This window comes from Apis cerana, linkage group LG16, assembly GCF_029169275.1.
Source record: "Apis cerana isolate GH-2021 linkage group LG16, AcerK_1.0, whole genome shotgun sequence".
Lineage (NCBI taxonomy): Eukaryota > Metazoa > Arthropoda > Insecta > Hymenoptera > Apidae > Apis > Apis cerana.
Genome location: NC_083867.1, coordinates 516,996 through 542,799, shown reverse-complemented (window position 1 = coordinate 542,799; position 25,804 = coordinate 516,996). Strand labels below are relative to the sequence as shown.

General features: G+C 21.3%; 3 long non-coding RNA genes across 8 annotated transcripts in view; all 3 read left to right on the top strand.

Moving 5' to 3' along the window:
- The window catches only part of LOC108004215 (uncharacterized), a 132,461-nt gene extending 128,847 nt beyond the window's left edge, over positions 1–3,614 (top strand). For 3 of the 4 annotated variants that reach the window (XR_009832978.1, XR_009832979.1, XR_009832977.1), the window contains 2 exons: positions 3,059–3,165; positions 3,273–3,614. This is a non-coding gene — a long non-coding RNA (uncharacterized LOC108004215). Of the gene's footprint in view, positions 1–2,551; positions 3,166–3,272 lie in introns of all 4 variants that reach the window. The other variant, XR_009832976.1, reaches the window with a different exon arrangement.
- An 11,497-nt stretch (positions 3,615–15,111) lies between these two features.
- Positions 15,112–16,503, top strand: LOC133667453 (uncharacterized). Its single transcript, XR_009832988.1, has 2 exons — positions 15,112–15,584; positions 16,104–16,503. It is a non-coding gene; the product is annotated as an uncharacterized LOC133667453 (long non-coding RNA).
- A 3,689-nt stretch (positions 16,504–20,192) lies between these two features.
- Positions 20,193–25,804, top strand: part of LOC133665611 (uncharacterized) — a 94,521-nt gene continuing 88,909 nt past the window's right edge. Inside the window, exons 1-2 of one of the 3 annotated variants that reach the window (XR_009832980.1) lie at positions 20,193–20,578; positions 24,067–24,438. This is a non-coding gene — a long non-coding RNA (uncharacterized LOC133665611). Of the gene's footprint in view, positions 20,579–24,066; positions 24,439–25,804 lie in introns of those variants that run through there. The other 2 variants (XR_009832982.1, XR_009832981.1) reach the window with 2 other exon arrangements.

Below are 25,804 nucleotides of genomic sequence, written 5' to 3'. Positions count from 1 at the left end.
AATATCATCAATTTTTTCTTTCTTTTATATTCATTGATTATTATTATCCTGTGTAGCAATTTGTTTCCGTGACAATATTATCCCAAAATATATTGTCAAATATTTTATAAAAAAAGTTTAATTTTCTTTTACTTGTACCTGATCTAAAATTGTTATTCTTATGTCAGAAGTCTGCATACACTTTCAGATTTTTGACTTGTTATTTTCTTCTTTCCAAATCCACTCCTCCAATAATTAATGATTGATACTGTCTTTATCATTGATGTCATCTTCAGTGATTAATTTTCTTACACGTTTTCGTATAGGAAACACAATATCGCTATCATCGTTATCATTATCAGAAAGATCTACCGAATCACTATTCGCGATAATAACTTCTCATTACTATTATCCATATTAAATTTTCTTTTTACTGACATGATAGATATAAGGTTTATTTAATTTTTTTTAGAAATTATAATCTAAACATGTGAATATAATGAAGAATTACACATAATTAAGATAAAAAAAATATCGAGAACAACTGAATCACGAATCTGACTCGTGTTATTTACGTTTGTCCCGAATAAAATACCATGAGCTAGGCTCATGATTTGTTTACGTTTAGTCTGAACGAAATATCACGTCAGTGCTTATTGTTTTTGCCTCAAATTTCTTAGCACGAATCTCACTCGTTATTATAGGACAAGAATTAATAAATAATTATTATCAAATGATCATTGAACAAGAAAGATTATTTTAAAATGAATAATAAAATAATATTTTTAATACAATTTCTAAATAAATACATATTTTAAATTATTATTAATGTCTTTATAAAATGTAGAAAAATTTAATAATTTTCGATCATCTAATATTTTTCAAAGCTTATTAGAACATATAATGTATGTTTGGCACTCTCACACTCTGTTGTTTTGCTGCATTTTTACAGGATCTTGCTGGCTCTGATTTCGATGGATCTATTTGTTTGGGAAAATGATTCGCGTGCGGTTTTTTTTGGTAAATCTCCGTTCAATAATCATTCTTTTCGTTTATACTCTGATAACGATATATTTTTTATTAATGATTCCACTATTTTAATTCTATAACAGTATCATAAGTTTATTTTTTGTTAGTATTTATTCTGTTAAATAAAATGTAGAAATTAAACAAAGCAATATCAAACAGATAAAAGAAAATTTTTCGGTATCTTTTCATTTTCTCATCATGCAAAGAAGCACGCTAACATTTAGTCTTACTAATCATTTAACATTTAGTTTTAAACATTTTTTTGTATTCAATGATATATTTTAGTTTTAAAGTATAATTGAATTGATTTTTGTTTGTTCATAATAGTTCTGACATTTCAGCTGTTTCGTGTTAAAACAGAATATAAACGTCTCGTTTCATTATATCTTTCATTTCAATGCCAGTATGCCATTGCAGCTTCTTATTCTACATTCATCCTTTTTTAATTTTATTTTACAAAAATCATTTGGCATATTATTTATATATTATTTATATATTCGAGCACACTGTTGCAACAACATTTATTTTATTATTAATTAAAGTTTTAAATAATTTTGGTAAAGAATACCAGTTGTCCAAATATAAAATATATTTTTTATATAATATTGACTGTAATAATTCTTTGACCATACTTTCGAATGCATTGTCACTAGAATTTATTTTATCATTACCATGTTTATTATATATTATTTTAAAATTGTAGCTTGATTTTGATTCACATAATTTATAAAATTTTATATCGAATTTCATCCTTTTCGATGGATTAAATTGATTATAGGATAAGCGTCCCTTATTTTTCATTAATTCATCGATAATATTGTCTTTTTGCATCATATATACTCCTTTAAATTTTTATATATACTTCTAAAAATTTATCACAGGTTTTATTTTACATAATGTATCTGTATTATTAGCCGAATCTTTATCTGCAAACATTTACTTATTTACAGAAATCTTTTAAACAGCATCGTTTTTCTGAAAATTTTTTTCTGAAAATGGAATTTCTACAACTGCTCTCTTAGACCAATTCATTTGAATTGTCGGTTTCTTAAGTTCAACCATTATTATACATAATGCAAAATATATTTCACTACAATCTATAGAAAACCAAGTTTCGTCTATTTTTAATCTTTTATTTTTATTATTCATTATTTGCTTTGTCTCCGTGATATCGATTTGTCTCCGTGACAATATTTTTCCAAAATATATTATCAAATATTATATTAAAAAAGTCTAATTCTTTTTTGTTTTTACATAGTTGACTTAAAGTTGCTACTTTTATGGCAGGAATTTTCATATAGTTCCATTACTTCATTAGTTTTCTCTTTCCAAATCCATAGCTCAGATTGTTGATGATTATTATGATCTTCATCATCGGTATAATCTTCTATAACTTACAACATTTTCGTAGAGGAAGAAAAATATCATTATCGCTATTATTATCACTATTTAATATATTATTTAAAATATTTATAAAATCAGTTTTTACGATTAACAAAACTTTCATTATCATTAACAACGTTTAATTTTATTTTTTTTAAAGATATTTTTTTAATATTTTTCAAGAAAATATATCTGTACGTCCGAATGCCAAGAAAATTAGCAAGTTTGTTGAGTGTAGCCAACCATGTATCTCATATGGGTTGTTTAAATTTGGCCCAATTGACATATCACATCTCTCACACGATATTATAAATTAAGGATTAATAATAATAAGAATAGCGACAAATCAATATGAAACTAGATTCAAATAATTCAGGAAGCATCACTAACATTAATAAAAATTCTGAAATCGATTCAGCCACCAGCTATATATCAAAATTGCTGCCAAAGAGATAACGTATAGTTAATTTTAACAAGGAATCTTCAATCGGAAAATATTTCTATCTCAAATTTCTTGGCGATCAAATTCGATTCCACTTTGAGGCTGTAAAAAGCTTAGCTTCTCCGAGGCTAAGGAATTTTCTATAAAGGCAGGAATCAAATTTCACACATATCCACTATTCAAAATTGAAAAATATTGAAAAATCTATTTTCGTTATTTTAAAAGGCCTATCAAGTATCAACCCTAAAATCATGGACGAACTTAAACCCAGAAAAGAAGAAGAAAGAAAACGAATTTAAATCCAGGTAGTTGTATTTCTCCGAAAATAACAGGTAATAATTCATTCAATTCTATAAAAATTTTTTTTTTTTTCACCAAGTACTAAGTTTAGACCACTAGAAAAAGTTTAAACCATTTAGAAAAGGATTATTTGTTCCAGTTCCGATTTGGATTATCTGTATTGGATTACATTCAGTGTTATAACTGTCAGGCATTTGGTCTTGAGCAATGCTTCAAGAACTCACACAAGGTATCAAGTGCAGCATATCCCACTAGACCGTGCAGTAAACTTTCCTATGTGGCTCCCAAATACACTAACTGTGGTGATGAACATACGATAAACTACAATGAATGCTCAAGATTATTGACATACATCAGGAAGAAAATCGAAACCTTTGAAACCCACGTTAATAAATATGCTCCTCTTGAATTTACAGAACGACAGTGAATATGTCTGATAACATTTTCATATACACGTTAAAATCATATAGCGATGTCTCAAGAAGAACTCTTAAGTGAACTATTCTTCTTCCTCCTTCTCCTTCTCCTCTCCTCCTTTCTCTCCCCTCGAGATTTGAAAAAATTCAACAGCAAATTTTGATTCAAATATTTCTAATAGTAACGTATAAATGATTTATTCAAAAACAGCATCATTCACTAAAAAAGTTTTTCCAGTTATAAAATTTCTAAAACTCGAAGTGTCGATCTCTCTTCGATAAAATTGAAGTATTCATAAAAGATGTCCCAAAATTCATGCAAGATTTGAATTTTGCGCCATTTGTGTAGTAAAGTGTTGCCAACGAAAAAAAAAAAGACAGTATATAACAGCTGAGTTCAGGATTATTAAAAATGAAGCGCTACGCAAAAGTACAACGTGTTTTCATTGTTGAGCATTATTTTAAAAATAATGAAGTTTGGCAACTATAATTCGCAATTATGATCGACAAAATATGATCAGAATAGTGATTTAACACTAAATCTATACTATATAACGATAGTTGTTATATACCTATTCTTGTATACTGCGTTGAAAATGATCGGTAATTAAAAAAGTTATTGTTTTTATGATAATGGTTAATTTATTACTAAAATATATTATATAAAATAAAAAAATTTTATAAAATTTCGTCTAATTTTATATAATTTCAATATTTTATATAATTTCATTATAAATTTAAAAAAACTTCATTTTTCCCAACATATTTCTGAAAGATTAGTTTTCAATGTTTCTAATTAATAATTCTAATTAATAATTAATTAATAATTCAATGTTTTTAATTAATAAATCAGATTTTATATTATGCATATCTAAAATTATTTATGAAAAAGAATAAAATTAAACTTTTATTTAGTAAGAGAAATATCTTCAGTTTTGCTGCATTTCTTTATAAATTATTTTATTTTATTTTATATTATTTTATTTTATTTTTTATATTAATTTTTATATTATTTTATTTTATTTTATTAATAATTATATCAAATGTACATTTGCTACATACATATTTTTTGCATTTCGAACAGATTTTCGTAGTTTTGTAACCTTTACAATATTTTACTTGACAAGTTTTTCATATGTACGAATCTGAACTATTGATAGTTTTAGTACATTTAGTACATTAGTTTTCTTCCCGCGATTCTTGATACTCAGCGCCGAGTTTTGTAGTTAATTGGAATAAAAATTCCTGCCTTGAAATATTTTTATCCATTGTTTCTTTATACAAAACCTAGGCATTTATTCCAGTTAGTCCAAAATGTTGAAAAATATCCACCTATAAGATTTCAACTTCTATTATATTTCCTTGCCATCTGTTCCACTACATCTACATCGAATTTTTTATTATTATAAAAGCTAATCGTTTCCTGTATACGTCTGTTACTTTTTTCGATTTTTATTGATTTATGCATGGAAGTACAAACACTTTTTTTTTGGTTTTTTATTTTTATACAATAAAAGAAATACGATCTGTTTGAAAACAATCATTTTGTCTTTTTATTCTTTGGTTAACTTTATCATTTATTTCCACGGATTGTTCTAATAATTATTTAATATTTTTTGCAAGTGGTTTTGTGATACTTGCGAAAAAATTATCTGTTGTTACGTTCTTTCCGCATTCTGTGAATGGGAATAATGTTTCATCAGTTTCAAAACAATTTCATAACTTTCCAAATAGAATTGAATATTCTCTTCCTTTCTCAAATAGGGAAATCTATTTATTATATACTTGTCGTCATATATTGTCGTTATATATTGACGTTACACGCCAATCAAAATTTTATATCAAATTTGTCCGGTTTATTTTTTATTTTTCGGCATATACCGGGTAAATCTACATCTAGTCTTCGATGGAAACAACTGTTCATCAACAGTAATGTATTTTACCAGATTTCACCAGATTTATAACAATTTTGAATTCTCAATAAATCGATCCCATATTATAGATATCATAGCAAATTTATTAATTTGTAAACGCTGGCTTCTTTCGCTCTCCTTAATTATTTGCTTTTCAATCATATAAACCTTATAATTTCAGCTAAAATTTTTTTTTAAATTTTAATTTCTGCTCATTGTTTTTGAAAAAAATATTCTCAAATTTTATTCCGCAAATATGAGACATCTTTTTTGTTCGATATGCACCGCGGAAAAACATATAGCAAAACAATAAATGCATCTAATTTTGTTGTATTTAGCTTCCACTTACTCCCCTATACTCTAAATGCTTTTTTTTCTGTACATTTTATTACATGATTCATTATACGGTGATCAATAATAAGAAAAAAGTTGTTTTTACTTCTTCATATTACTTTCCTTTCTTTATATGTTCTTTATCATATCTTATCGGATTTGATATATTCCTAAAAATATTATGAACTAGTATCCTGCCAGGTTTGGAACTTTCACTTATTTCTTCTCAAACTGTTCCATCAAACGCAATTTCGATATTGATCCTCTACATCAACCTTTCGGATGTCAACAATAATCTCTTTCTTTTTTCTCTGGACGCTTATTTATAATATTCTCCTCTTTATTATCGCTGTCTAATTCTAATTCGCTTGTAGTAAATTGCTCTTCATGTAATAAATAGTTGTTTCCATGTTGTTTTCAGTTTACGGAAATTTTTTGTTCATTGCACTGAATCATCTTCTATGTCCGTTATTTTTTTTAATAACTCCTATTTTTTTTAATAATTTTGAAATGTCTTAACATTTTTATAGTAAATATTCATCACAGAATAACACATATTCCATGTATAGAATACAAAATTCACATCAAAGTTTTATTATTTTTCTTTTTCAACATTTGCACATGAAACGCTCTGCAATGCTTTCTTCTTGTACTTTACTGTTGCTATTATTTGTTATTACTACTTTCAATTGTCTTCAATCCAATCTTCAGATAGCCTTTTCTTTGTACTGATTGTATATATTTAAAAGAGTAAATAAAATATTTTATTGGCTGGCCGAATAGACAAGACAGACACAATATTTCTTAGAAAAAAAAAATTAGAAGTAAATACTAAGAATATATTGTATGCGTATTTTAGGAAAATATAAAGTTTGATAGCGATATGATAACGTTTAAATATGTTTAAATATATGTAAAAAATTTGAAAACGATCAATTTGATCGGTAGAAGCAGGTTTAGTATTAATGCTCCAGTATTAATGCTCGATTCATCTCCCTGGATTCAGAGCTTCAACCTAAAAAAAAACATCTTGGCAGCCAAATATCCCGGCAACGCATTAGAATTCATTCATACTATGACCAATAGCTATTAAATAAAAGCATTAAAAATAGGATAATCCATTTTAAATAGAAGGACTCATGATCAAGTAGTTAAAGTAAAAATGAAGGACATTTACAGAAAGATATGAATTTACAGAAAAAAATGATCTATTTACAGAAAGATAATTTAATACAATGCTACAAAAAAATAAAAGATAGTCTAGACACCAATCACACCAGTAATGAAAAAAAAATTTCCCTTATAACGAATCAATTCAGTATAGTATATGACTTAGCTTACAATTCAATATCATCACTACAGACAGAAATCAATGAAAGATTAAAAACCTTCCACTTCCACACTAAAGAACATTTCAATCTATCAATGAGGAATTTCTTAAATACTTATCGCCTGCATTTACAAACACATCACCAGGCTCAAACCCCATAAAGCAAACGGTTGGGATAAAATTTTCCCGGAAATGCTGAAAAAAGCATCATTCAGGATAAATTTTCAGTTGTATTACATTTTCAGGACCTGCCTATTTTCCTCTGGATATGGAAGATTGCCAAAATGATTTTCATCTTTAAACAGAAAAAAATCACAAACTTTCCGAAAGTTACAGCCCAATTAGTCTACTATTGATGATATTAAAAATCCTGGAAAAATAGTATACATAATAGTAATGAATAAAAATAATATTATCATTAACGAATAGTTCGATTTCAGAGAGAATCATTCCACCAGTTGATAGAATGATTCAATAGAACGATTTAATATCACTGTCATAATATGAATACAAATAGATTCTTAGATATGGTCCTCTTAAACAAGACTTAATATATAAATTCAATAATATATAAATATATTATGGATTAATATATAAACTAATCAAATTCAAATTTTATCCCAGACTACTTAAATTCTTATTTATCTACATGACAGATTATTTTTTATGTAAATACATAAAATACACATCTGATTTAAAAGTAATAAGGATTGATATTTCCCAAAACTTATTTCTGGGGCCATTACTATTCCTATTATATATCAATTCATTCCATCCTGCATTGAACTTCATTGGCTCTATTTGCTGATAATACTTATCCTATAAGTACTTAAAACTAGCAAAATATCTGAAAAACTATCTCAATTTCATAACAAGATTGTTCAAAAAAGATAACAATTGCAAAACTCGGACAATACTATTCATCAGAAAGAAACACTTAAAGAAATCAATTCTTCTAATTATAAACAACCAGTGTGTATGCCGTGGACTAGGGAAGTTAGGTATCTGGATATAATATTTGATTACGATGAATCCAGCAATACTGGATAGACGAAAGAAAGCCTTGGCGGCGATTATTGTCTCCCATGTTCTTATAAGTCAGCGTTCAGTCTTGAACCAAGAGCTTAAATTACTAATATACAAAATGTACATCAAGTCTGTAATGACCTACGGAATATATTTGCGATCCATTGCTTCCAAAACGCACCTGTTGAATTTTTAGAGAGTGTAAAATTTTTTCAAGGCCTTCAAAGATAATATTCAATCTGGTATCAGATCATCCTATTTGAAAGACTCACTGCAAACCTAATATGCCATATCTATCCAGGACCCTAGATTCCCTAGCTAAATATTAAATTTAAGGCCATCGAAATTTCTTGCTGCCGAATATCTTGAACTTCAGCAGGAATAAACTCCTATATGATCAAATTTTCATTAGCTGTCTTACCCGAGGCTCTAACTCTAACCTCCATTACCAGCAATAATAATAACAGTAGTAACAAGCACTATGTCAATAATAGTCCTACTATCCTTCCTTCACTCAACTCCGTTACATGCAAACGAAATCTCAGTGGAGGTTCCCTACCGCTGAATTAAATCAATCTGAAAAATCAGAAGAACAATAATATGCGGATATGCCACAAAATTGCCTCGATCACTGCATCAACGACCAGTGTAATCTATCCTTAACTGGATTGAAATAGTCATAAAGTTGCCATTGTACCAGAGGTCGGGATAATCTTCAGTCGAGTTGAAAAAAAACGCTGGAAGAGAATTGGATTTCTGAAAATTTTCCTCCATGGTTGAATTATTAAATCAAAAAAAAAAAAAAATTAAATGCAATTATCATTAACAAACTAATTATCTCTCAAATTGTTAATAATGAATAGAGAATATAAAAAATAAAATATTATATGAACTTTATATATTATATTTTTTTAATTGTACATATATTATATGTATGTTGATAGATACAATAAATTTTATCATAATTTTAAAAAAATATATTCGATATATTCGAGAAATATATTTTTTCATTTAAAACTAATAATATAATATAATATATGATATTTCTTGAATCATATCATAGAATATTAATCACTATATTTTATATTAAATATGTGTATGTTTATGTCAGAATTTATGAAGTTGTAGTTTTAATATTTATGATTAAATAACATGTTACAAGCTTCCAAGCAATTATATATTTTCTAGCAATCTTATAATATTGTTGTTTACTTTATAACATTTAACAATTTGCTAATCAATTTTCAATAATAAATATACGATTTAATATATAAATATTTCTTCTTAAAATTACCAAAGATCTACTGATAATTATATGTCTTTTAAAATAGCAGATATTTTATATTTATCAATTTCGATACCTAAACCTTATTTATTTATCTACTCAAGCTATATCAATATAATATATAACTGGAAAAAAAAGAAACATAAATATGTAACAAATATACTTTTTGATAAAAATAACTCCAATTTGTGCGTAAGGAAATTTTTATTAAAAAATATTTTTATTAAAAATCAATGAATATAAATCATAAGAAAATAATTTATAAAACATTAAGTATTGAAATCTAGCTTTATTATTGAAAACTAATTAAATAATTTATATTCCAATCAAAAACATTTACTTTAAAATCACATTATATTTTGCATTTTTTATTGCGAATTTGCTTATAAATATTATGTAACAGTGAGATGTATATTATAAATTAATAAAATTTTGGATTGAATTTATACGATCCATATTTTTTTTATCTATAAAAATCATAATAAAAAATTTTATAAGAGCGCTATGATCATTATAAACAAACAAGAACTCGTATAAATACATGATATTTTTCATTTATCGATTCTAATTGCAAAACAATTAAGAAGTAAATAAATAAATAATTATTTAATTATGTTACTTTTTTAAGATAAAATTGCTTGAATATTATTTTATTGACAACAATTTATCGATATTAGACTTTATCAATTTGTAAATTTCACGATGATAATTGTAAATGACAATAATCGACATAAAGTTTAACCAACGTACACTGGAATATTTATCTCTCAACAAGAAAAAACTATTTTTTGAATAAAATCGTATATTTATTTCTAATTTTTTTAAATGTTTTTACGTTTTTTTTATATTTTCTATTAAATATTATATTTGTGATCTTATGAATATATATAAATAATTAATAAAATTTATTTTTTTAAGATCATTTATAAATAAATTTTTAAAAATAGAGATAATAAAAATGCTTTTTAATTCGTATAAAATTTAATATAATTATAATATGCAATTATTTAACTATTCTCGTTCGCAATAATAATATTGTAGTGGTTTGATATAAGCAAATAGCTGGTTGCCCGTCGAATATCCTTCGATAGATTTGTAGCAAATGGTATACTTCTTAGAGTGGATTGTGTAAGTAGTTACTCGTGCGGAACGCATGTCTATTAAAGAGTAAGGTCTCTTACCATGTTGCAGCAGGTAATCATATCCGACGTTCAGAACCCGATGTATTCACAGAGTATCTAATTATCGTATCATTTATCAATTATCATTATCGTATCGCGGTCAAACGTAATCACCATGAGACTCTATTTGCAAGTGAAACTTGTGCCCTCAGAAAAATCCCTTCTTGATTCAATTAAGAGGGTCATAGTTTTCCGGTGGAGCACGCTAATAATCAATAATATCACGACTGATACTCGATTCGCGATACTCATCAAATTTGAGGAAATTCCTCGCTTGGGTGATGATCTGTATATTAAATATAAAGAATCTCACGATAAACAAGAACAAATCGGCAATCTCTTTTATAGATTTCTCGAACTAAAACAATGTTATTTATCTTTGAATCAGCCGCGTTTAAAATACGTCATTGTTAGGATCGGTTTAGCTAGTCTAAAATATGTTAGAAATATACAATTGTAAGTGTCGGCTAAATTCTCAAAGGCAATCTTCTCAGATAACATCGTCCTTTGTTTAGGTTTAATAGAGGCGCCCAGCCGCGCGGTAAGAACAAAAAGTTTTTTATGTGAAAAATTTCTCCGAATAAGTTTATAAATTTTGCGAATAATAAATATAAATATCGCGAATATTAAAAATTATAAATATATTTTATAATTTAAAAATATTATTTATACTTTATATTTATTAAAATATAATTTTAGTTTAACATCTATTTTAATTATTTAAAAAGATAAATAAAAATTTATTTCAATTTATAATTTTACTTATTCTTTTACATATACTTTATAATTTATGTATTATATGAACATATTTTTGTTTATTTTCTTATTTCTTTCTATTATTTCTATTATATTATATCTATTTCTATTATATCTTTCTATTATTTCTTTCTTTTATTATTTTTTAATTGCACTGGAAATATTTCTAAAAGAAGAAAAATCAACTACCAACAACAACAAACTTAAATAACCTGATAATATTGTTTTTTTTAAATAATATAATATATTTATTTTTTATTAAAGAAATATTTTTTTATTCTCTCTAGTATTTTTAAGAAAATGATTGATATTGTACAATTCTTCCCTGTAACATTATAAATTAAAAAAAGAAAAAAAATTAATGTTTTTTAATAATTGCAAAAGAAAATAAAATTTAAAACATATTAACTTATAAACTTGATAATTATAGATTCGATATTGAATATCTCATTTTATTTTGTACTTCAATTAGTTCAATTTATATATTAATTTTTTTTTAATTACTCTAATATTCTTCATCCAATATATCTGTGTTGTCTTCATCTTCAGAAATTTGCGCCGGAATAAGTAATTCCATTGTCTTCTATGAAAAATCTAATGATTTTTACTTACTATTTTTACATACTTGAAATATATGGATCCAATGTAAGTAGAAACCTATTTATAAATAAAATAAATTATTTATAATTTATAATAAAATATAATAAAACAACTATTTATAATAAAATAAATAATAATTGAATTTTAATCAAATTTAAATTCAAACAATAAAAATTCAAGTATTGATATATAATCTTACCTGCATAAAACATCATTATTTTCTAGAAAATTTCCTTGCATAATATAAACGAAACAAATGGACATATTTGTTTTTCACTTTTGCTGCTTTTTCAAATAATTATCCAATTGTATTTTGCATTATTACTGGAATCAGTATTTTATGCATTGATGTTATTGAATACCATGGATATAATATATATATATTATAAATATACAACTTTGCTATTTGTGTAGATTTTAAATTTATCTTTTCATCAATATTATAATCACTTGATATGAGCTTTCAAAATAAATCTTTAATGAGAGGAATTATTTTAAAATAGAGATAAAATTTTTAATTGAAAAATTGATAAATAATTTGAAAATAGTTTTTGAAAAAAATTTCGATTTGTTATTGACTTCAGTTAATACAATACCTTCTTGTTAAGCGTAAACCAGCATCTATTATTTCAGCCGACAATTTATAATTTGTGAAAAATCAATGACTCGTATTATCATCATTTGTATATCCTAAATATTATAAATTATATTTTATAAAATTATTTTAATGTAAAATATATTTTTATATATTTAATATAAATAACGTATCTACCGTATTCTTGTTTTGATACATCAATTAAGTTCTTTTTTAAATTTGTCCTGAATCTCTTTTTTTTAATTTATTATATTTTTATCCATTTCGGTCTTTTTTAACGGGCAATTTATTCTAAGTACTAAATGCTAAATGTAACAAACTTTCAAAAAAGTTTATTCTTAATAAACGAAATTTTAATGCATCAATTTCCTTTTTCTAATAAATTATTAAAATATTTTAAAGTAGCCCTACAAATATAACATTTCATCGTTGATACTATATTGGTAATAGCATTGCAAACTTTTTTATCTAATTAATTAAACTAACTTTGCATCATAATTATTACCATCATATATTTTATTTTAATTCTTCAATTTAAAAAAATTAAAAATTTTTTATAAATGAAATTTAATTTAGAAGATATTGAAATTGTTTTTTATTATCTTCAATTTTACTAATATATAAATTATTAATTTGTTCTTAAATGTAATTTATTTCCTTTTGAATACTTTTTACTATTTTTTTTTGCAAATCGAAGTCTAATAAAGTAATAATAGCAAAGCGAGGATTTTCCCATATAATTTTTTTGTGTAAAAATTATAAGAATGTTTAAAAAGCTTATTACAAAAAGTTATAAAAAGTTACAAAAATTTTGAAAAATAAAAGATAGAATTATAATCAGCATTTAATCGTATAAGAATCATTGAACTTTTATTGAACTTTAGATAACTTGTGAATCAGAATCTATTTCAAAATTAAATTTCTGTTTGTATTCTTTTTGTTGCGAATTATCGCATTCCCATTTTAATATCATTTCTAATAAAATGTATTTATTTTCATGCAAATTTTCGTTAATTTTACCTAAATATGCCAATAATTTGGTTATATGTCTTTATATATTTTTTAATAAGTCTTGTAATTTCATTTTAGTAGAAATAGTTGTCACATGAAATGCTTCTTTAATTGAGTAACAATCAATCTCTTTTTGTTGTTTGAATTTTTGAGTAATAAGGAAAAAACTTTTTATTACTTGTACGAATTATTTCATATTTCATATTTGAGATAAGTCAGCATCTACACATATTGCAAGAATTTTTAATAATAATAATTTTTCTCTTTTATTTTTTTAATTTTTTATGTATGCATTCTTCAATTTTTTTGCTTCCTTTAGAGATTATGCATCAATTAAAAATGTCTTATCGAATTGTTTCATGTAATTTAGAATCTATAATAAAACTTCATAATCTAAAGTTTCTCACATTTCTTTTGTCCTTCTTTTTCTATATTCGGTTAATGTATTAAAAGATTTTTTGGCCGTCCTTCATTATTTGTCAACATTGGTAAATCTGTAGTTTGTAGTTGTGTAAGGTGATTTTGATTTTGAATACGTTTACAAATAAATCATATTGTCTATTGCCTATTTGTTGTTAAAGCAATATCTCAAATTTTTTAATTTGATTTTTAAATTTTCTGAATATTTTTTGGAATTTTGTACTTTTCAAAAAATTTTTCATTGAATGTTCCATTTTCATGTTGTTGCATGATTTGATATAACTGCATCATTGTCATAATTTTAATATCTGATAGACTTGACATTATAAACAATATAAACAAATTTTTAAAATGAAATATGAAGAAAACTATGTAAAGAAAGTATAAAATATTCAATAATATATATAACAATAATTGATATAATATCATGATTTTATAATTTAATTACTTACCTAGTTCATTTAATTCCATTGTTCAGTTTACTTCACAAAATTTCATAAAATTTCACAAAATAATTAATTTTAATTTAAATTAAATATTAATTATAACAATTATAAATTAAATTAAATTATTAATATTATAATATATATAAATATTATTTATAATAATTATAACAAATATAAACTATTAAACGTAATATATTTTATATCATATTATATGTTATTATATTCTTATTCTAATATTATTATTATATTACTATTACATAGTATTATATATTATATTATTATTTTTACACTATAATAATCTATAATGATTAAATTAACTTTTTAATTTAAACAAAACTTGCAATCAACTAATCTGTCTAACGACTAATAACTATATTATTATTACATAGTATTATATATTATATTATTATTTTTACACTATAATAATCTACAATGATTAAATTAACTTTCTAATTTAGACAAAACTTGCAATCAACTAATCTGTCTAATGACTAATAACTATATTATTATTACATAGTATTATATATTATATTATTATTTTTACACTATAATAATCTATAATGATTAAATTAACTTTCTAATTTAGACAAAACTTGCAATCAACTAATCTGTCTAACGACTAATAACTATATTATTATTACATAGTATTACATATTATATTATTATTTTTACACTATAATAATCTACAATGATTAAATTAACTTTCTAATTTAGACAAAACTTGCAATCAACTAATCTGTCTAATGACTAATAACTATATTATTATTACATAATATTATATATTATATTCTTATTTTTACACTATAATAATCTATAATGATTAAATTAACTTTCTAATTTAGACAAAACTTGCAATCAACTAATCTGTCTAACGACTAATAACTAACGAGTTTTTTGTTCGTGTGTCTTGCCCTGACTCGAAAATATATTTATTTATGTAAGAAAAGATCTATCTTTAAAAAGTTTTCACATCTTCAAGTACGAATTGTCATTGTTTATAGATTTTTCACTGTCATTGTATATGACAGACTGTTTGAAGTTCCCAGACTGATTGAACGCGAATCACTTTATTTTGTATATTTTAGGAAACTTTTTTCTGATATGTGACTTAAAGACTTAAAGATAAAGTGACTTAAAGAGTAATAAAAAAGTGAATTTTTAAAGTTTATTGTTTGAAAAATTAATATATTAAACCACAATAATTTTACACGAAAATTTCGATCAATTTATAGCTATTAAGCTCATGAGTTAATATTGCTATTGAACAATTTTTTATTTTTATTTTTAAGCTAAGGCTTTGTCTTTTATAATAGTAGAAAGAATATTAACTCTATTAAATTCCTTTTTAAAATTAAGATTGAAAATAAAAAATATTAAAAAATATATAATTCCAACAATATCAATTAGATCAAAATGAAATTTGATACAATATATCTAAGACACAATCAAATACATATTTAATATTCATACTTATTTCAATCAAAAATTAATGAAATTAAAAAAATAAAATTATAAATAATAATATTATAAATAAATATTATAAATAGTAATTTTATTTTTCAGCAATTTGGAAACTGATTACTTTAAAAAATATGAAAAAAAGAATATATTATACTATAGAAATGTTCCATTAATTATCTATATAAAAATTTTTTCAGATATTTATGAAAAAGGAATTTTTTCGCTTTTGAGAGATAAATACTACTATACGAAGCACCAACGAACTGTTCGATGAGACATCGATATCCGCCACCTCTGGGAATGAACATCAATGAGATAAGGAAATATTAATCAAAAATTTTCCGGAGGTGTCAATAGAAAATCACCGTGAAGGTTTTAGTCAGTAAAAGAGTGTCCTATGAGGATTTTCTTCTAGTTAAAAAAAAAAAAAAAAAATTTATATTGTTTTCATTTGATTTATCGCCTATTTCTTACTATTCTCTTACTATTTTTAATAAAAAGTATTTGTATCTTTCTTTTTTTTATCGCAAATCATAATTGTAAAAATGTTATATGTATTAAACAATTGATTAAAAAGAAAATTTATATATATATATATATAAGCTTTTCGGAAAATATTATTTACCAAATTTTATCTCGATTTTTTCCTAAATTTATTATAATCTTTTAAATTTGATTATTTCATGTATAAAATTTTGATAGAAAATGTAAATATTGACTGTTGTTGATATTGGTTTTATGAATAATTTGTGTTGCTATTAATATTGAATTTAAACTGCACGAATGATTTCTCATTTTTCGCGATCTGATAAAATTTTTAGTTTATTATAAATTCTTCTTTTTCGTAATTTATTTTTTAATTAATTATAAATAATTTTATAACTTTTTTTTAGCATTTGTGAGATTTTAGAAATGATTTAGGACTTTTTCAATTCTATAATTTTTGCAATTTCTTTATCATTTAATTTATTTTGATCATCAAAATTTGTAACATAAAACACTATTTTTTGTTTACTTCTGGCTCATAAAATATTGAATATCTTAAATTTAATTTAAGCATGCTATTTTTTTCGTCACTCATTGTTGTGTATGGAATGAAATTTGTATTTCGGATTTATATATTTAGTACATTATACAAAAAATGTTAGAAATTAATTGTGCATGATCTATGTTACATTACAAATATACGTTCATATATTTCACACACGTGATCAGCAAATATTCTTCGGTTGATAGATAACATATCCATACCGCGAGTTAAGTGTAACATTCACAATATTTACAAAATTGAATAATACCCTATTTAGCTTAAATATTCTCTTTTTGTTTAATGTTTATTTTGCATTTTATCTTTGAAACAATTTGTTTGACTTAATACTAGAATTTTTTTTTAATATTTGTTTATCGAAACTAATTTTCAAGTTAAATTTCAAGAATTTAAAAATAATATATATGAGTTATTGTTTTATCCAAAATTAAAATTTTGAATAATTTGAATATATAGTTTTGTATAGATTGAATATATTTCAATTGAATAATAAGATATATAATAAGAATGATAGGAAAATTGTTAAGTAAAAAAATTCAAAAGATGTTACACAATGAAGAAAAATTATTAGAAAATTATTATTATAAAAAATTGAAAATAATTTGAAAAACTAAAATGTATATAAGGTAAAATATGGGAATGCTAAGTAAAAATAACATTATTGAAATAATTGACTATCATTTTATTTAATAATCTATGTATTTTTGCTATATTTATTATTATTATATGATAATATCTTGATAGAAGTTAAAAATAACAGAGAAGTATTATATAAAAGAAACAACTTTTTCTATTAAAAGATATTTATTAATATACAATTTATTATTATTATTTTTAAACTGTAAATTGTATATATGTAAATGGTTTGATATTCTCATAATCGGTAAAACTTATTATTGTATAAAACAAATCAATTTTTGGATTTATTTGAGTAATTTATTATAATTATTTATTATTGCTAATTAGTTATTATTGCAATACTTTTTGTTTTTATGTAAATTCAATTTTCAATAAATTTCAGTTTTGTATATATTGTAATCATTACTGATTACTGATTACAGATTATTAATATTATAAAATTGTTTATTGATTATTCTCTATAGTTATTTAATTAATAATTATAATTATTATGATTTATATAATAATTTTTTGTAATCACAATAATAATTAAAATATAATTGATTATTGCCAAATCTAAACTGTGCTTTTGTCAATAATAATCATACTGATTATACACTATCTCCAAATTATTTTTACTATTCTCTTTTTTGAAAGTATTTTAGTATATTTTGTTGGCCAGATCTTTTTTTTTATGTTGAGATTTTGAATGATTAATTTATTTTGATATTAAAATTCAATATTTTTATTTTAATTGATCACAAATTTTTAATATGAGATTTTGAGTATCTTCTAAATTTGAAGATATTGTATTTAATATTGAAACATTTCAGTTTTACAGATGTTATAAAAGTGACTAGAAAATAACTTAAAGAATTGTAAATATTCACATAAATAATTTCATAACATCTACACACAAATTGCATATGCTTTAATAGAACTTGAGAAATTATCTCAAAGAGGAATACAATAGATTTTGTTTTCATAATGGTTTTCAAATACTTAAATTATCAATTTTCATCAAGGGAATTATTTATAATATGAAACAAAATACATCTCATGATCAAATAAGCTGAAATTTTTAAGTGATAGAAGAGAAGTAAAAAAAATCTTGGATATAAAATTTTAATTTCGAATTTTATTAATTTCTAAAATATTGATAAAAAATTTTTGATACAATATACTGAATTACATATATGTTCTTGATAATGTATATGTTAGCACAATGCAACTACTTATTTATTGTTAATATAAAGATAACTAACCTATAAACAATTTCTATAATAGATAAATGTGCAAATCTCATATGTTGGCGATTCCTATTAAAAAATTATCTCTATTTTATCTAATCTAATATAGCCAATACATTATACTGTCATAAACATAGGATATAGTGTGATATAATTCATTCTATATGACGAGGATAATTATAATCTATATTATATAAATAATTTTTTTATACAATTAATAATTACACGAAAATATTTCAAATCTAAAATCAAACAAAAAAAATCATTGACTAAAATTAAAAATAATGATCGAAATTATAATGAATATTATAATTATAATTTATAAGGAATTCCTAAGATAATCCATAATAATAATAAAGAAATAGATTTTAAATACCACTTACTGTAATACGTTTATACTATAAAGATATTTATAATAATAACAGATCTGCATCATATTAACATATGTGTTCACACGTAAGCAAAATTCAATATATTATATTATATTATAATATAAAGATTTTATCAATGTTTCAAAAATTAATAAAAATTCTAAACAAAAATTTTATATTTTTTTTTCTCTCCTTTTTTAATCACAAAATTTCAATTTATTTGTTTAGAAGTATATGTTGCATATATGAATTTTCTATTGTAAAAATCTATTGAATTTTTAAATGATTCAAATCTATTGGAAAGTGATATATATATATATATATATATATATATATATATATATATATATATATATATATATATATATATATATATATATTACGAATATTATAATTTTAATATTAATATTTTTTATATTATGTATTTATTGTAAGATATAAAAATCAAGAAAAATTGTAGTTATTAAAATGTTCACTGATAGATTCGTGAGAACTTTTTATGAAAATATTTATCAATGAATATTTATTTCTAGATAAGTCCATTACGTTCAAAATATAATAGCAGCGCACTCTTTTCATACATATAGATAATACTATAAAAATACTTCCACTCAAAATTAATTGGACAAAAAATGTTTTATCAAAATAAGATTCTAGATTTTCAGAATTTTATGTTATATTTTTATTTGCAAATAGTAAAAGAAAAAATTTAATTAAAAAGAAAATAATATATATAATATAAATAAATATAAAATAATATATATAAAATAATATATAATTCAATTATTACGCCAACTAAGAATTATATGTTAAGGTACATTTTTACATGTATATTAAATGACATTAAATATTAAATTCTTGTGACTTTCATTGTAGCGTAATACTATATTCTACAGTGATAAAAAAAAATCCATGATAATAAAATAACAATGAAAATCATATTTAATATTATATAACTATATAATATATTTTTATATAACTATAAAAATTACAATTTATTATCGCATGAAAACGTAACTTAAGACATGTGTCTCAATAGGCGGCGTAACAATCGTATTGTTATTTCATGTCTAGTTAATTTTTCTTCTTCTATTACTCCCAAATAAGAATATAAGGCAATAGAATTTACTGCTAACTAAAATCTGGAATAAACTTGTGATATACTAAAGAAAAAATTCAATCTGAATTTTATAAGTAAAATATTCAGTAAAAAATTCAAAATAATTAAATTATTTTTAAAAAATAATTTGTTTTATAAAAAAAATATATTTTATAATAATTTTCTCGTATATTTTATAAAAATTATAGAAATAAACAAAATTATAATAATTTGAAACATGGCTTTGCTAAAAATATATCATGTATCCAATTGTATGGAATTAATGGTAAGTATTTTATTTAATAATATATATCATATAGTTTAAAAATAAATAATTGTTGATAAAATATTTCGAAATAATACATTTTTAACTATTCTTTTATTCAAGATGTTTTCAGAATCTATTTTACTTTTCTTAAATATATTTATCACATATATTTAATCATTATATGTATATCAATCTATATATTATTAATTAATTTTTTTTTACATATATGAGAAGAATGTTTTAAGTTATCTTAATAATTTTTTTCATTTAATTAAAATTTTATTAATTTTTAATTGAAAGAGCACAATAATTTTTTTCTCTAAAAATGTATACTACCAATTTTGCTAACATACAAGCATAATTATATTTATTTTATAGTATATAAATTTTATAGTTAATTTCTTATGTAGTAAAATATATTGAAATATATTTTTTTATGTTTTTATATTACATTAACAAATATTTTATATATTAACAAATATTTGAATCTTTTGTTACTTGTAATAATATATTTTATATATATATTATTTAATAAGCATTTGATTATATTTATTATTATATTTATTCATATTTTATAATACTTTTAGATTATAATTTATTTATAATCTAAATACTAAATACTATATACATTTATACACAATAAATACTAAATATATTTAAATATTAAATATAATCTAAAATTTATGTATTTCTATTCATTTTATTTAATAGATTTAATATAGTAAAGTATAGTATTTTATATAATAAATTTTTATCTATTTTTTCAATGTTAAACTTATATTAAATTATATTAATATATATTAATATTTTTTCATTAATATTTATATTATTATATTTCTTATATTACTTTTAAATATATGTTTAGACTTATTCATATATATATAATATTATATATATGTTTATCTAAATCAGAGATTATAGTAAATATATTATTAGTATCTAATGGTATATAAATGATTTATAAAATTTCTTCATTTAAAACTTCAATTTCTATTAATTACACAGTTCAGTGTAATTAACTATATCATAATTCAATATATTATAATCTATTAAAAAAAATTTCATTTTTTTATATTATATAGTAAGATTATTTTCTAAAATATTTTTAAAAATGATTATTAGAACTATTATAAATTTAATAAAATTATAGAACATTATCATTATAATTTAATTTCTTTATGTCCATTTGATATTTTGATAATATTGAAATTTTTAAATTTTGATTTTAATGATATGTATTTTTGAAAGATGATTTCTGAAAGAAATTCCATTATTGTTTAATTCATATTAGTTGATGATAAAATATTATTGTAAATTTGTGTAATATATTAATTGATATTATGTATTATATAATTTCTTAATATTGTTTTATCATTATAATTGATGAGTAATCATAAATCAATAATTGGGATTATAATATTTAAGATTTTCTATTCAATAATTTGTTTGATATTGTTACAATAATTTATTAATATGCTCATAATGGTATAATATATTGATTTATGATAATAAATTTTTTGTATTCAAAATTTGTATGTTTAAAAAAAAAGTATTATATTTAATATTATTAAAATTGGTATTATTATTAAAATACAATATATATTTATTTTAAATTTATAAATATAATAATAATTGTCATTGTGAAATTTCTATATTTTATTTGTAATTATTTAGAAACGTAACGTTTAATGTCCTTGAAATATGTTATCAATATTATCATTCTGAATAATTTTTCTCTGTATATATAATTTCCGCTCGATTTTAGTTTTCGAAATATTTGCAAAAAATTTTTCTTGAACATATTTACTCATAAATATCTTCATTTTAATATAAATTCAGGTATAGATAATGCATATAGATAATATTTTTATATAACTTAATCTATACTTAAATATAATGTAATATATAATTTTATATAATCTAATCTAATCTGATTAATTACGAAGAAAAATATTAATGGATTATATTTAAATTAAGTTTTATATCTTCATTTTAATATAAATTCAGGTATAGATAATGCATATAGATAATATTTTTATATAACTTAATCTATACTTAAATATAATGTAATATATAATTTTATATAATCTAATCTAATCTGATTAATTACGAAGAAAAATATTAATGGATTATATTTAAATTAAGTTTTATAGGTTTGCTTAATGGCGACTACATTATATAGTAATTTATAATATTATAATAACTTGAATATAATAATAAAGCAGAAAAATAAATGAGTTGTAGATTAAATTAGATTAGATTAGATTAGATTATATTATATTAGATTAGATTAGATTATATTATATTAGATTATTTACAATTTATATAATTCATCATGGCATAAATTATTTTCCGTTTGATTAAAAATAGTATCAATTTATATTAATTATTATACATATTTAAAAATTTATATAATTTTATCATAATTATATTTCTTAATTCTTTAATGATTTCATTCATTACTTTATACATGTATGTATGTAAATTACTAATAAAAATATTAGAGAAATATATATCAAATATTCAAATACAAGCAATTAATAATATATATAATATATATTAATTGCGGAGTATAATATATATTAATTGTGGGGTATAATATATATTATTAATTATAAATCTAATTTATAAATTATTAATTATAAATCTAATATATAAATTAATATATTGTTAAGTTTATCAAAAATTTTAAATTAAGTTTATCAAAAATTTTTTGTATTTCAAAAAAGGAAAAAAAATATATATAGCGGAAAGTTGTTCAAAATGATGAACTTGACAACAGTTTGACTTAAGCTTATTGAATTAGTTAATTAGGTTATAAAATCGGTGAAAAGATCATTTTTAAATTATCATTTTATCATCTTGAAAGTCTGGGAAACAAATATTCAATAACTTACAAACATTTTTATTATTTTTATTCAAACACTATCATTAATATATTGAAGTCAATATAGAAAATTAAAAAATTCTATTTTAATTTAATCAAATTATTATAAAATTAGTATAGAAAATTAAAATTAATTTACTATTTATTAAATATATTGAAGTTATATCCATTCCAAATATATGTACATTTAGTTTATAATTTGTAATATATATTAAAAATTATAAACATTGATGAAAATAAAAAATATAAAATAAAATAATGCATAGTTAATAACGAAATGGTTAGATAAAATAGAATATTATAGACTTAAAATTAAATTACAATTTATTTAAATTTTAATATATCTTGAAAATCTTCATATTTATTCTTCAATATTTTATACATTACAGATATTATTATTAATTTTGATGAAACAATGTCAACGATATATTAATTAATATTAATTATTGATATAATTAAATATTTTTAAAAATTCAAAATTTTGATTTATCATAAATATATCTGTTTATAATTAAAAAATTACATATATTTTTATTATTTTATATTATAGAAAAGAGAAACATATTTTTCATGTATGATTTATATATATATATATATATATATTTATTTTATTTTACAGCTTTTATCAACAAAAAAATGTTGCATGTGTGTGAATATCTGATCGCCATTTGAGAAGAATTTGAGAAATATTTAAGTTCTTTATGGATTGATTCCAACGAGGATGCCAAAAACTATAAAATTTCGAGTTTATGTTCATTTGATGTCTTAAATGTTAAATTAATGATAAATTATTTTCAAAAGAAATAATATGATCCCTTTTTGAAAAATTAATAAAAAAGTATCGAGCATTGGAAAATATGAATAAAAATGGAATTCAAAAACATATGTAATGTATACACATAATCGAGTAAGTGAGTAAACGCTTGAATATTTATTTCGTTATTATATTATTATAGGTCAAAATTTTGAATAAATAACTTTTTATATCTTACTTTATAAATTCTTTTAATATTAATTTTTTATTAATGAAAGAAATTTCATTATCGTAAATAAATGCGAATCTCATTTTAGAAATATAATTTATAGTATTTCTAAATATATCATGTTTGTTCAATAATTGCATATTCGAACAATATTTTTAAATTATGAGAAAATATATGTAATAAATAATATATTAATAATAGTACTTTTACATCATATCTCATGTTTTATTTTCAATAATCATTAATATTTTCAATAATTTTTTAAATTTTGTATTTAAATTTTAAATTATTGAAATTTTGAATTTTTTTTATTATGAAATTATCTAAAAAATAGACGTTATTAAATTAATTATTTAATTATTATTATTTAATTGACATGTAGCACATTTAGAGAAATAATATGTAAAAAGTGGAATTTAATTTATTTTTTAAAATTTATATTTTTTAAATTTAAATTTTATATTTTTTAAAATTTCATTATACATATAAATATTTACTTATAAATCAATAATAATGCATATAATTTGCTTTTTAAATAAATTTTATATAAATTTGTAATCAACATCATTTACCAATGATGTTTCATTTGTAATTAATAAACGATTAAATAAATTAACTCTTGAAAGATCACTTTTATAGAGAAATAAGATAAATTAATTTTGATATGATTATTAAGAATTAAAAATTGAAAAATGTTTTATGAAGAAGCGAAAATATAAATAATGTATTCTATATAAAAAATGTATTCTATAAAACTTTAAAAATGTTTTGAATATTTTCTGAGAAATAACTATTTTGAGTCATAATTTCTTTCTACTTTTTAAAAAATTAAGAATAGAGTTAAAAATGAATTTATTTCTTAGGAAATGACAATCTGAAGTCATTTTTTTTAATGCATTTTCTATGTATTCCTGAGACAAAATTACTATGGTCATCAGTGGAAGTAATTTGGTACAGGTTTTTAGACCAGAGATTTATTAAAAGTAATTACTAAGATTCTATCATTAGAATATAGATACTATCATTAGAATATAAGTTAATGATATTGTCGTTCTACAAAAAATTCTTAAAAAAATTTTCGAATTTTTTTTATATATCTTACAGATTTAGATATTAAGAAAAATTTCCATGAATAAAGTCATTCCATTGCCTCGTGTAATATCATCCATTTTGATAAATAATTCTAAATTATACATATGAAGTATCATAATAAAAAAAAGACTTATGTCTAATTTATTGTTTAAATTGTTTAATAAATAAATACATATATATATAATTATATTATATAATATAACATATATATATATTAACATATATAACATATATAATATATAATTAGATAGGAGGATCATTTTCTAGAATGTTGAAAAAAAG